The following is a 14,885-nucleotide window of genomic DNA, read 5'->3' as shown; positions in this document are numbered from 1 at the left end:
CAACAAACCTGGGTCACTTTGAACAATGAAAACAACCGCCCTTGCACCCACCCAGTCCAATGGTGCACCTCAAAAGCCAAGATCATTCTACCCCCCCCCCCTCTCTCTCTCTCTCTCTCTCTCTCAGCTGAACTCGACTAAACTACTCACACATCTCGATACTTGTAAAACTGTGGATATATATACTATTTCTAGGCAGAGTATAGTATCTCCTCGGTAAAAATAATTATCTTCCGTCACGACTTTGCTCAGGATCTGAAGGAGTAAAAGACTGAGGAGCGACTGCAATGAATGTAAATGTACTGACGTTAAGGAGGTGAGGTCTCGCCTCCCTGGGCTGACCAAGTATTCTACGAGCGTAGATCAGTTGTCAACATCGATGATGTGGTCATCTTGGTTGGTACTTTACTACAACCTGCAAGGGAACTTGAGAGGTGGATTCGATTCCAGGCTTATCTGATCAAAGTTTTTACAATGAGGGGCTTATTCAAGGTGGTGGAAGAACACGCCTTTATGAGTTTGTTTCTGTGTATACTTTGATCGGTACCTGTGGCGTCAAGAATCCCGAAATAATGTGACAAAACGCAGGATGCAGGGAAAAGACGCTGAAGAGGATGAAGAATAGGAGAGGAAGGTTGGGTGTAGGGCCTACTGTATGGGAGAAAGATGTGTGAGGGAAGGAGGGGGAGGGATCACTAAAGCTGGGATATAAAATTGTCAAATGGCAAAACATATTCACAAACATAAATATCGGAGATCAGACCAAGCATGTACCGCATTTCAAGCTCCTGTACAAGAAATCTCCACACCAATGCCATTGATGGAAATATTGGGGAAGGGTTGTAACTGCGCTGACACCCTTACACTAATCCTCGTAATAGAGACGAGGACACATTTCTTTAGGGTGTAATTATTGTAAGTGCTACGACCATGATAATGTGTGTCTCCGCTGACACGAGAAACGTTACGACAAAGACGTTCCTCTCGTAGTATCGGAGCTATTAAATCCTCGACTAGTGTGTATAGTGACAACGCTCAGAAATGCAAAGATTTAAAGGGAATTTCTTCATTCACGGTTTCAGCGCCCGTGCGCGGGAAAATTTGTCGCCGATTCACAAGTCAGCGTTATTTCTGAAGGGTTTCATATCTTCATGCTAATTGAGGAGGCATCACACTCCTGGTATATTAAATGCATGCACCTCCTTGATGATATTGATGGTGGCTAAACAGCAAATCAACTGTCTTGATTTGTTTGTGCATTAGCTTTATTTTGTTTCCGCTCTCTCCCTTTTTATCGCTTGATTCTCTGGCGAATTATTGTTTGTCCGGACTGCATCCAAGTATGTCTTTAGCCCTTCAGTGATCCCGCATCCTGCCAACCATGTTAGTGTAATTATTAGCAATTTCAACATGTGGCCTACTGTTTTGGATTCATCAAATTCTGCATATTAGTAATGATTTGTTTTATAAAGATATACTGTGTGCTTCGATGCAAAACAACCCACTATTAGCAATTTTCATAAGAAAGATTAGTCAATATTGTATACGCAGGTGCGTTGGCAGAGCTATGCGGTTCAAGTGGTTATGTAAAAGAGTACAATAGACAAACGGAGAGAGTATCCAGACGAAATGACGAGTCTCTGATGAAAAGTAATGAGCACAAACTTTCACTTTGTTTTGAAAACCCATGACAGGCTGTGTTCCTGCTCTAAAATCCCCCAATTTCAAGTTTTTAGTTAAGTTTCACGCTAGAATGGGTTTCCTTCGCATTATAGTGAACTGTCCAAACGGCATGATACATCAAGCTGTGGTAGAGCGCAAGCCACGTTCAAGAGAATGAAGCGGGCCAGAAATAAAACTTTATCTATTACAATTTACATGTAGTACTTTCACAGTAAATTCCATGACAGCGTTTACGCATTCTTCTACCATTATCAAGCTCCTGCAAGTTTTAAAATTATCTTCCAATGCTTAAAGGGATCGTATAGTTTTGGTTAAGACTTAATATCAGGTTTCTAACATTTTTTGGTGAGATAATGAGAAACCTCTTATGAAATGTTAAAGAGCACGTAATTCTATGAGGAATTCAACGTTTATTTGATGAAAATTGGTTTTGAAATGGCTGAGATATCCAAAAAAGAGCGATTCTGATAAAGTGTGGGACCCACACTTTATCACGATCGCTTTGTTTTACATTGTTTTTGGATGTTGCAGTCATTCCAAACCCGATTTTCATCAAATAAACTTTGAATTCCTCTTAAAATGGTATGCACTGTTCTATTTCATAAGTGTTTTCTTGGTATCTCAGAAAAAGTTAAAAGCCCAATTCTCTTCTCCACCAATACTGTACTATCCCTTTAATCTGTCTGCCCGTTGTCCTGAGATGCAAGTTTGTGAATTACAAGTCAAATGTGACCTAATATTGTCTGAAATTGACTACGGCGATTTACGTGAAGTGTCTTTTTCAGTGACATCAATGCTCATGTATTTCGTTATAGCGCTCTCATAATGTTTCGCAAACGAGAAAGGGTGGAAAAGGTAAGTCTGGAAGGCAGACTACGCTCAACCTTGCTCCGCCTCCCACTTATAGAAGCTTTTGATGTCTGCGCCCCTGATTTCACTTTCGCGGAGCCCTTCATCTACTGAAATTCAAGTTACAGAGTGACGTAATAATTGTTTTCGTTGCGATTAAGAATGCTGGACAGACTTTTTGTTCGCGCTGGTAAACCCGCAGTTGTTCGAATCGGCCACACGGGGGGGGGGGGGGGGGGGAGGAGGGGAGGGGAGGGGAGGGGGACGGGAGGGGAGGGGAGTGGCATTGGAATGAGGACGGGGGAGGGGGCAGGAAGTTAGGGCAGGGGAGGGAGAGAAAGGTACGAAATAGAAGAACTATTGGCTACACTATACGGGGGGGGGGGCATAAATTGGGAGAGGGTCATTTAGACTTTAAATTTGATGACTGCCTAAGGAACAAGGAACACATCTGTTTGCATTGAAAGATGAGCTGCCGTTCCGAATTCATTACCACAACCAAAGCAGTAGGTGAAAAGGCACCTTATAGGCACTAGACAGATCATGGAGCTCAAAGGAGCAGATCGAAAGATTTGATGGTGTACACGCGTGTATTTACCGGAAGGACACTTCCATCTTTCACACAACATATCATTCTTTAGTGTTCTTCATCCGACCGTAGGTCCATGATCCGACCAACCAATCACTGTGTATGACACAATAGTAAACATTTTCACCATACTAATAATCATGCGGCAATGCTTGTGATGGTTGTAGTGATAGTAATAATGATTAAAGTGAGAAGAGTAAAATAGAAATGATATTAGCAGCAAGATAATATAATGATGGAATGATAAAAAGTGATCATGATTTCGTTACCAAGATATCTAGAGACTCAGACACATTGTTCTTACACAGAGGGTAATCCATTACTATGTATCTCAGCATTGCCACACACCGATCTCAAAAAATTCGCCATGATGAAGAAGGGCATTCACATTTTCAAGCATCTTGTCCTTGAGCGAGTTGGCACAGGGCGGGATTCGATCCCGAGTGTACTGATGAGGAGAGTTCACGGTTGTTACCTACATACCAACTTTTCTAACGATGCTCTCAAGATCGTTCACACTGGTCAGTGTGAACGTTCATACTGTGGGGTCGGTGTGAATGACCACGAGCAGCATCAAGGGGTACAGTTCCCAGCGACACGACTTTGCCTTTGAATGAGGTGAAGACGAGCTACGTGTGAACTGAAGGTGGTGAAAGGAATCAGAGCGAATGGGACTTTTCAGACATCAAACTTCATGACTTGTCCCACGTTGTATACCTTCATCCGAGCATGGAGCTATGTAGGGCCTACTCAGTAAAGCTCCGTGATTAGAAGAAGTCACTGCCAGTGCATACCATATCCGCACAAACAGCATCAACCAGATTAACGTCATTGAATATAGTGTAATTTCCTAGCGCGTAAGAACATGATAGTCGCGTATCGATAAGGGGATAATAGATTATGATTCAGCTTAAAGGGATAAAGAAATGATATTGATATATGTCTTTTAAACGAAAGACTTAACTCAAGCCAGCACGGTGTCAAGATGAATGTTATTCATGTTCACTGATATGTGGCTGAAACTTGGTAATTATTGTCTTCTGTGCTTATGTTACATCACACATTCAGAATGTGGTTCAGCTAGCTTGTCCTATCAAGAGAGGACTGTATGCAGTTTTATCGTACATTCGTCATGAAATTTTCATTTTCGACGGACCCGCTGTCTCATCGGGCCTTTAACGCCACCCCGCCGCGCGCTCGTCTGGCGTAGATATGGAACTAATTTGATTGGATGAAAGTCTACGTTTTCACACCAATTATTGATAGTTTGCCACAAAAGCCCCCGTGTCGGTTACAAGGGAATACCGTCTCATGCCTTAATTTCGAACTAATAATCGGGTGAGGAGAGTCATACGTAGTATGATCTGTCAATACGCCACGGAACTCGCCAACGAAACCGCGAGTCCGTGACGTGGCCATAGCACCGAGTCCGTGTTGAGTTTCACCGTGCGAACAGCGAGCAACGAGAACCAACTCGACCCCATTTTTTTGTCTCCGCCGCTTTCTGTCTGTCTCTCCCACTCTTACTCTGTTTCCTCTCTTCGCACAATTTCTCACCCCAGAATACGCGCGAAAATCGCACATCCACACCGTCGCCTGCGGCGGGAAACTTCCTAAATTTCCGTCTAAATTGCAGAAAATATAAGGCGGGGCTTTATGTTATTAGCAATAGCAGAGGGGATTCGGTGGATTTTAGACGCTATTCAGCCGGCGGGAAGAAGACGACGGACTCTCTCGAGTTGACGGCGCTTAATCGGGAGAGTTGCGGCGGCGCACGGGGCAGCTGTGAGGTTAGGGTGTATGTGACAGCCACCGACGTGCAAACTGCGCGCTGGGGATCTTTCTAGGGGTTTTTAGCCCCGAGGTGAATTCGATGACGATCGAACGAATATCTTACTCTGTGTCGCCATCAAGGGGGTTGTATGGACAGAATCCTATCCGCTCCAACGAGTTCGTTCTCCGCTCTAGTGCCGGTTTTGCTGGGGAAAAACCGAAACACATAAACATGGCATATTTGTCTTGTCAGTCAGTCTGAAATATCACACACTCCGAGTGGGAAAGATTGGTACATGAGCTGTCACACTAGACACAACACCACTCGTCAAGCAGAATGTCGATGCACACACCTATACCGCTATCTCTTCCCATCCGGTGTTACGTGTAATGATTATTTAAAGCGCACCAATGTTTGATGCACGACGTTTCTTCCTCCTCTTGCTCCCATTCATTATATCGCCCCAGTTTTTACCGTTCTGTCTAAATCTTCTTCTTCGATTTCATCGTAATCATCTTTTCCACTTTCATATATTTTGTATCATTTCCATTCCTCTTCCTAATCCATCTACTTCATTTACAACATCACCCGCTCTTCACAGTTTGCGAGATGGTGTCGTTATCACTCTGTAGACAGGGATTTCGGGGTTAGGGAGGGGTGCAACGACTCTATCCAATGCGCCTTTGAAATTCTGTAGCATTTTTTTTTTCTCGGAAGCACAGCCGCGTATGGCATACTGTAACTATAGTTGTTGTCTTTTATGTTGCGACATGCAAAGTAAAATGACGACCATAGTCAAATTTATTTAGGAGTTATACGTAAGGAAAATGCAAACTACTAGTCATAGTTTGGGGTGGGGGGGGGGGGGAACTCGCCCTGAATACTAGTAACCCGCATGCGCGCAGGAGTTTCGCGCACGCTCTAAAATTTGCGCACGCTCTATAGAGCTGAGCTTCGTGAGCGTTTTATAGGACGCGAGAGGTCCGCCTATCTCGCATCTACACGCGCGATAATTGAATTCTGGCGACCGACTTTGCGCGACCGAGTTTTTCTTTCCCACCATGTCTCGACTTCTGTCGCCTGGAGACCCTGATCGAGTAGTTTGTCGTAATCATCTTCGGTGGAGGTTTGATTTCGCGCAGCTAGAAGACAGTATTGCAACCCGCGGGACAATTGTCATGTTACGACAAAACAAAGGAAAGACTTTATTTTTTTATGGGCATCTCCCTGATATCAATGATGTAAATTTGATTCTTTTCAGACCAATACTGTATCTGTTGTCAGTGCCTTCACGGGCTAGCGATTACACATGTAGATATGTAAGGTACAAAAAAAAAGGAAAATAGTTATCACAGAATGCAGTCATAATGACACCAAGGTGGTGCATGGGTATCTCACACAAAGTGGATGTCATGAGGAGCCATGGACTGTGCTATCAAAGAGATCCACTGTCTACCTCATTATTAGTGAAAGAAGAGATGTGGAATAAGTAGGGCATGAACATAAAGAAACTTAACAGAAAAATGTAAGACGCACGATACAATGAAACGTTGAAACGCATATTATAGACCAAGCATGCGGGAAATGCTAGGATTTTATTGATGGAGTAAGTTACCAGAAGGGACTGAATTCTATTTCCTTATTATTAAGTTCCACAACTTTATTTGTCTTCTTAGGGGACATGTCTTTTTTTCAGTCCTTAGAAGTTCTTCCGAAAATATTGATCTTTACTGCTGGTATTAATTATGATTAACCACCCGAACGTCCGAGCTAATGTCCCAAAATTATCAATACTGAGTAGACATTGTGCCTGCCATCCGTACACCTGTCTCTCTCGATTGGGGAACATTGGGTCTGTGATAAAAATATAATTTCTGTTTGTTTAAAGCCGTCGGAATCATAGAGAGCTGCAATAAAGGCAGTTGCTGGATCGACGAAGAAGCATCTGCGACTGAGACCCCCCCCCCCTTTTTTTTTCACTTATTGAATTTCCCGCTCCACTGATGACTGTCAAGACATAACGGAAATCATTAGCTCGTTTTTGATCGAACGCAGAATGACGTTTCTTGAAAACATCCCCTCCCGCATTAAATGAATCAATCAAAGGAGAGAGAGTGTGTGTGTGACGGAGAAGAAAGATGATGATGATGAGAGAGAGGGGGGGGGGGGGAGAAAGGCGTTTTCATGCTCAGTTATGTAGCTTCTGGCCTGTTTTGACGGATGAGTCAAAGCGTACAGTGACGCGCCTCAACAAGAGGAGGAGTGGACGAGACGAAAAAAAGAAAGGATGTTGGTAGTGATGTATAGAGGAGGTGGTGGATTGGGGGGGGGGGCTGGGTCGGCGGACGTGGGATGGCCGTGCTTGGGCGAAAGAATGTTTGTCGAGAAACTCGTTCGGGTGAAAAAAAAAAGAATAATAAAATGATAACAATTATGGTCCATGTATGTAGTCGGCCCAGCCGGAACGTGGACCAGACTGAGAAAATATGAAATTATGGAAACACGGGTATTGTGATGGGAGTAATCAGGCGTTTCTAATGAGCCCCGTTCAATAGCACGCATCGACGTGGTATAGCGACGCAGTCTTGACGGCGTGGTCTCGCTGGAGCCAAGCAGACGTAGCGAGGGAAGGGATATGATTGGGCGACTGGTTTATGAGTCAGTGGAAAAAAACTCTGCTCAGCCTTATTTCAAATAGACGAGTTAGATAAAATAATTTGCTGAATCATTAAAGAAAGAATAAACAGAGAGTTGATGAATGTTGAAGTTGATATCGATAGGCTTTTAGCGAAATGGTGATATCGGTCACGATATTACATCGTAGGCCTATAATGCAAAGGACACTTGGAGAGTGGTGCTATATCACCTCATAAAACAGTAATTCATGTGGTTCGTACATCGAAATAATTCATTTTGTCGAGTAATTCAGCAACCATGTGACACCACAATCATTGTATTTTTGCTAAATTGATAAAACACATGCAGTACAGTTTGATGAGACTTTATGATTAAATGCGGCGTTAATATTCGATCATGACAAAATAATATAAGGTTTGTGCGCGAGTGAATGGAAACCTTGTTGGTACGTGAAAACATACCCTCATTTCATATTCATAAATAGTAAATCTTGATTGTGACTGATTTAGCTTTATAGATTGTTCTTGAAAATTGCACGGTACCACAGATACCAGGGTAGCTGGGTATCCACACTATGTTTCTTTAAAAACACCTTACGCGCGAGTGTTCGTATCGTATAGTATCTTTCTTTATCAGTCTGTATGAGGGTTGATCATTATTTCAGATCGTGTGGAAAATCTGACGTTGTTACCAACCAGTTTACCCATCATAGTGAAAAGGCCACGGTTGTGTCTAATGCGATTCTCTGTGTCCTTCGATCCGTTTGCAGTGCAACACGAACCATGCAGTGGAAATTCATTCCTTCTATTCTGTGGTAATGGTGTAGCCACTGCTCTGCCCTCAAGATTGTGGACGCAGCACTGTCGTCAGAATGTTGAATAGCGCCGCCTACTGTCCGTGAGCGACATTAACCAGATCGCGTTTACAAACGCGTTGCCTGTTTGTGTTTTCAGGATTTTAGATTACACTCAGTACCTGCTACAAATTGCTTGTAAGGTTAGCGAAGACTACAGCTTGAAGCAAGATCAGAAATAGTTTCATCGAAAATAACAGACAAAAAATTGATGAATATTGTCGGAAGAAAAAAAAATTGATTGCGTCCTTGCTGATGAGACACCTAGTTTTTGACATGAGAATTTATAGTGCACAATAATATGAAGAATATAGATCAAGTTTGTACAATTACATGTATGGAGGGGTTGGACGACTTGTTGGAATACTTTTGTTTTGCTTAAACAACTTCTGAAAATAATATCCCTCGTAAAGGTATGATGTTCCAGAATACATCTAACGATTCTTCCTATATCCATATTAAGGTATATGAAGCTAACAGTTCTTATGATGTTAATGGCACGTTTGAAATAAATCTTTGTCCTTTTTGGAACACGACTCTTTGGCAAACGTTACATTCACACACCCTCCCTTCAAAGCGGGTGCGTCGGCATTTAGACTAATGAATGAATGAAATAAAAACAAAAGCACCGTCAATGCTACCGCATAGCAGAGAGGTGGGAGCGACCGAGTCATAATCAACAGTCAAGAGTCATAATCTGTGCGGAGCGTGAATAGGTCGTGGAAGTAAAATCAGAAATTATAAAGAAGAATCGAAGGAAGAATCTAAAGGGAAGGAGAGGGAGAGAGGTTTAAAGGGATGGTACTGTTCTAATTGATTTTTTTGGGGGGATTCAGATTTTAACTTTTTTTGCGAGATAATTAGAAACCACTTATATGAAGTCTAAAAGAGCATAAAATTCTAAGAGGAATTCATCGTTCATAATGTGATGAAATATGGTTTTGAAATGAGTTATCATAAAAAAAAACAACTGTCCTATTAAAAGATGGGTCCCACCTTTTATGAGGATCACTTTTTTTTTGATATCTCAGCCATTTTAAAACCGATTTTCATCAAATACGCATTGAAGTCTATAGAATTGTATCTTCTTTCATATTTCGTAAGAGGTATCGCATTTATCTCACCAAATAAGTTGGAAACCTGCAAGGCTCATCTCAACCCAAAATATGAACGTGTGAGAAGGAGAAAGGGAGAAAGAAAGGTAGAGAAAGGGGCAGATAAACTGGTGCTTGGAAATTCATGTTGTTAGGGGCGATATGAATGTGCGTAGGTAGGTTGCACGCTGATGGTGAAAGGTTCCGGGAAAAAAACCCCCACCACAATAACAAATGAATGCACATGACAACATTTGAAAGAATTATGACGTGATCACATCGTATGAAATACGACCTCCGCGTTGAAAACAATCAGTGATTATTCAATGAGCGCAGTTGGACGATTCCGACCGGTAGCGTTTCCTTTCTGTGATTTCGCGAAGGTTTAGCCCCTAAATTACGATAGGTAATGAGACACATGAGAGACGCCAATTTCCCGGTCCATCGCCCGGGCTCCTCCGCTGCACAACCGCGTTTCTCATAGCATGTTGGCCGTCTCCCCTATGACTGTCAATATGAGCTGCCTTGAAATGGGGGGGGGGGGGGGGGGGGGGGGTTGGAAGGAATGAATGGAAAAGGGGGGGGGGGGAATGTTACCAGAATATTCGTCGAAATTGTTGAAAATAAATGTGTGGGGGAGGATTCTCGTGAAATACTATGTTCTGTTTTGTATGGTGTCTGACCAAGGATATACCTCCTTGATCTGACCGAGTACGATTACTGCCATTTCTCAACTCCTTTACAAAGGAATTATGACGATAATGAAGTGTACAAACTTACACTGAAACCGAACTGAAACCTGTTCTTTTTATTTCTTCGTACCAGTACTAGTACGTGCTACCATATACACTTGGATTATCGTCTTACAGTAATTTGCATTACTGTTTATATTGTATAGTGGAACTGAATTACGTTCACGATAACAAGCAAAGGGACTGTGTACAGAACCTGCACTCACTATCAGTGGTTCACGACACCTCACCTTCTTGAACATACATGACATGGATTTATGTATTTTGCAGTGTTGTATTATTTGGATATGGAAACAAATAAATGAAATGAAATGAAATGAAATGAAAATGTGCCTTTCGTAAATCTCCACTCATTGTTTAAAGTATAGTCTGTTGGGCCTATAGCTGTTAGTGTATGATAATAACTCTGTGATAAAACGCTGATATTGCGGTGGTCCCATATCCGTATATGGAGTTTACCTGTATTACATCAGGGAGAATCTCTTCCAAACCCCCCTGATTACACTGACTTGCTGCAAGCTCCTAAATAAAAATCGTGATGGAAGGAAGACATTGGCGGTGAAGTGAAATAGTCTCAAGTTCAAGTTTGTAAAATATTTATTTTCCGATAAGGTTCATCATAATTATTACATTTTACATACATGGAATCATGCAAAGGATCATGAAGACCTATTTTTTTCACATTGATGCGCAGAAAAACAAACACACAAACAAACAAACAACACCCGCTCTCCGCTGATCCAGTGAAATCCACGGATACACACACCCGCAATCACTCACACACATGCACACACACACACAAATCCACGAAGACACAAAAATGTTTTAAGAGTTTCCCTTTAAGCGGACAAACTTCGAAAGAAATTTTACATAGAATTATATCAGGTGTTTAGTACATATTTTTGCAAAACGGTGATACAGGTCAGAGTGATGAGCACACACAAGCCGTAGAAGACAAGGATCATGTTCACAACCCACTTACTTTATAGCTTGCAAAACAAAGTCACTGCCGCTGAATTCGAAGTTAAACGACACGACTTCCTCCTTGAATTCATGTACAAACAAACTGAAATGAAGTAATTTTTTTTTAATTGTGAATTTGATTTTGATTAGGCAGTGACATCACCCCATGTTTGTGTAAACTTGCCCCTTTCCGATAATGTTCTGGCCTATAATGCATTTGAAATTACATTTCTATCATTTCCTTTGTTTATGTGTAGTTCTGCTAAAATTTCTCTATTCCGTTTGATATTACTTTGTTTGTCTACACGTCAACAGAACTACTAACATGACATTGCCATTCACTTCATGAGCGACGAAGAACGTTCCCGTCAAGTTCAATGAACTGTTATAGTCGCGGAATGATTTACAACGTTTTGGATAGAATTATCGCGCGTTTTATGGATTGTACTCTAAATGCTTTATGCGGCCGTAATTCGGATATACTTGGCAGTTTGCGTTGAACACATAAACTGGATTGGGAGATTATGTGTTTTTCGGTTTTACGACGCCTTATCGTTACCCTTGCTCGCGTGGACTCGGGGGAGCTGAGAATAGCTGTGGAGTCGAGAGTGTGGGGTTAGTCTCACTTTCCAGACGCGATATTTTCATGTCCTGTTACAATGTCGTCGTCACAATGCAAGTAGGCCTACATCAGACAGTTCTCAAAATTCAATCTTTGTGTGAGTCCGTAACCAAAGAGCTGTTCCACTATTAAATAGTAAATAAGAGTGGTTGCAGACCCTATTTTATAATGCTTTTCTTATTGTATATTTGCGATTAAGTTCTGTATAAAAGTGCAAGTTAAGTGTGGATCTTTAATATCATGATCATGATTATCTATTTCGTAACTTAATGACTGATATATTAATACATGCCTATATACACTAATAATAACTTATAGTTGATAATAATATGCAAACGCACATAATATAGACATACTGTACATACATACGTTTATATTTGTATGCCCTATTATATCGTATAGGCCTACATAATTATGATTGTCAAGTTCATGATTTACAAAAAACACACGATTATGTCTAATACCATTTGGATCTTTCTTGAAGCTGAACGTACAGTGATAACAAGCAGTGGTGACATGGATCGAGGCCTCGATACAAGTCAAGCAGCTGCCTATGATCGCGGTCTCCTGCTTTTCTTTTCTTACAGTTATGATAATATTCTCAAATCCACTGATTCAAGTCTCCGTATTCTCTATTTTCTTTCTTCTAGATCAAGTTATTGTGATGACATAACGCTTTTGTCGTGTGTGATTTGAAAGGGCAGAAACCCCCCCCCCCAGACATTTCATGTTACAAAGAGGGATGACGACATGTCAGCCACTTATTTGCATGTATAACTGTATATCTTTCTCTTTCTCATACATGAAGTGCTAACATATATGACTCACATTATTCTCAATGAGGCTGATACGATTATAGTAGTCTGAACGTTTCAACTGTCTAGCATACGCCGGATATATATAGCTCAAGTCTTAATCGAGCGGGTTTGGTTGATGACAATGTTGCTTTCACGTGCAACCATTCTTCTTTTTTGTGTGCCTATTTTCACTAATTCAATCTTCGTTCAAGGAAAGGAAAATAATTCGCACTATGTTTTAACCATCATTGTTTTGTGAAAACATGTGAATAAACGCAAACAGAAAAACTGACCAGAATGAATATTATTTATTAGTGGAAAATATTGAGCAAAGAAAATGGGATTCCATCGGGAAACATGTGAATATGATACATCCCCTTAAATTCTTATCAATGGTCTGAATTTGATGTTTTTTTATTTCATTCATTGCTTTATTTTCCTCAATATTGATTAAAGTCGACTTGAACACAATCACTTCAGGTGCGGTACTTCACATGCGCATTTACTTTGTGTAAAGTACTTCCGATAATGGTTACCCCATTTCCTTCTTCTCGGTGGGGTTTATGACGAATGATTGGAAGCGCCTGTACCCAAGAACCAGAGTCGAGATGGCTATACACAACTCCTTGTTTTGTGAGTAGGATAGGGGAAAGTAGAGAAACCCAAACTGAGAGGCGGGGGGGGGGGGGTGAAATGAAGGAGAAAAAGGAGAAAGGGGAAAATAACGTCTTCTTTTTTTTTTTGCCTCGAAGATGGCCTTCGTCGTGGTGAAGTTATGCTGACCCAACGTCGGTCAGTCGTCTTCCCATGCCCTTCTCTAGTCCAGACTCCAACTTCTATCTCGGCTCGCCGCAGCCAGGCTAGAAATAATGAATGGAGAGAAGTCCTCCTCCTCCTCCTCCTCAATACTCTACCGCCCTATTACTATTACCTCACGCCATTATTACCCTCTTTGTGTTGCCATTATCGCAATGGCGCTTTTGAATTGCTCCGTTTCTATCACGCCTTTGTTCGTTGTGTGCGTGATGTGATTATCATTTGCTGTGCATGGACGCACGGCCTGAAAGAGGAGTGGAAGCGAGAGGCTTTAACAGAGGGGGGAGGGAGAAGAGGGACAGAAGAGCAGGGTAAAGAAAGAGAGAAAAGGAAAAACAACGTGTGAGAGGCGTCTGTATCCCTCTATACCTCCAGCCCGGCGAGCACCCCTTACAACCGCCGCCTGTGACCGCTCCGAGCTGCAGACGAAAGACGAGGCGACGACCTGTGTCAAAAATAAGACGAATCGGGTTCTCACCAAAGTCGTGTTCATTCTCGCCATCGCTCATCCTTCCGATCCCTAGAGAGAAAAGAGAGGAGAGGTAGGGAGGGGGAGTGAGAAAGAGTGAGGCTTCGCGTGAAGAACATCACCTCCTGTTTTCGCCATCGCAAGTGCTCTCATTCATATTACTTGTTGGAGGTAAAACGGGCAATTACACAGACCACTTGGTGTGGATGGAACAACGGAGGGTTGACCAAAATAATCTTCACAGATGGTGTTCATTCCTCACTCAGACCTGTCTGCCGTGTCGTTGTTTTGTTCCGTGTCGGTGACGTTCGAGCCGGCGGTAGCTTTCGGCACCGAGTGACGACGGGACGCGAGGGGTGGCTCCACTTCCGACATCTGACAAACGAATTTCGAAAGGGTCGACAGAAACCCACAACGGATGAAGGATTTTCCATATCTTTATTGTCTGCATCCAACAAGTGGGTGCACAAAGAGGATGATTTGACCCAACTTTTGTCAGTTTTGAACCAGCCTACATTCCTTCGATACGCTCTGAGTTCGCAACTCTGTTTATACCAAGTCGAAACAATCTTTAGAGATAGAACAGAACAAAGTTGAACATACGCGGGTGAGTACTGACAAAGATAAGATAAATAATTATTATTATGCTTATATTTATGTCGACGTTATACACCTGTTATAGAGAGGAGAAACTCAATTGAAATGTTGGTTTTCCACCTTGTGAAGTCAAATTTGGTGGAAGCGCATGAATTATGATTTTTTTCTTTCGATTTTGTATGCAATGAGAGGCTACGAAGCAATCCCCAAAGATGATCAATCTCTTATCCACCTACCCCCATACACACACTCACAAACTCGACGGGGTTACTCGACCGCCACTGCTCATTGGCATCTTAAATTTAGGCAAAATAGATTTTAATAGGGCCTATTTGTAGTTATTAAACCTATTTTATGTTACAGAACTAATCACCCTCTCGATGAAACCAA

Source organism: Diadema antillarum, unplaced genomic scaffold (genome assembly GCF_040938485.1).
Source record: "Diadema antillarum isolate AM-2024a unplaced genomic scaffold, OU_Dant_1.0 seq00000653_RagTag, whole genome shotgun sequence".
Taxonomy (NCBI): domain Eukaryota; kingdom Metazoa; phylum Echinodermata; class Echinoidea; order Diadematoida; family Diadematidae; genus Diadema; species Diadema antillarum.
The sequence above is the reverse complement of the archived record's forward strand: the minus strand, read 5'-3'. Positions refer to the sequence as shown.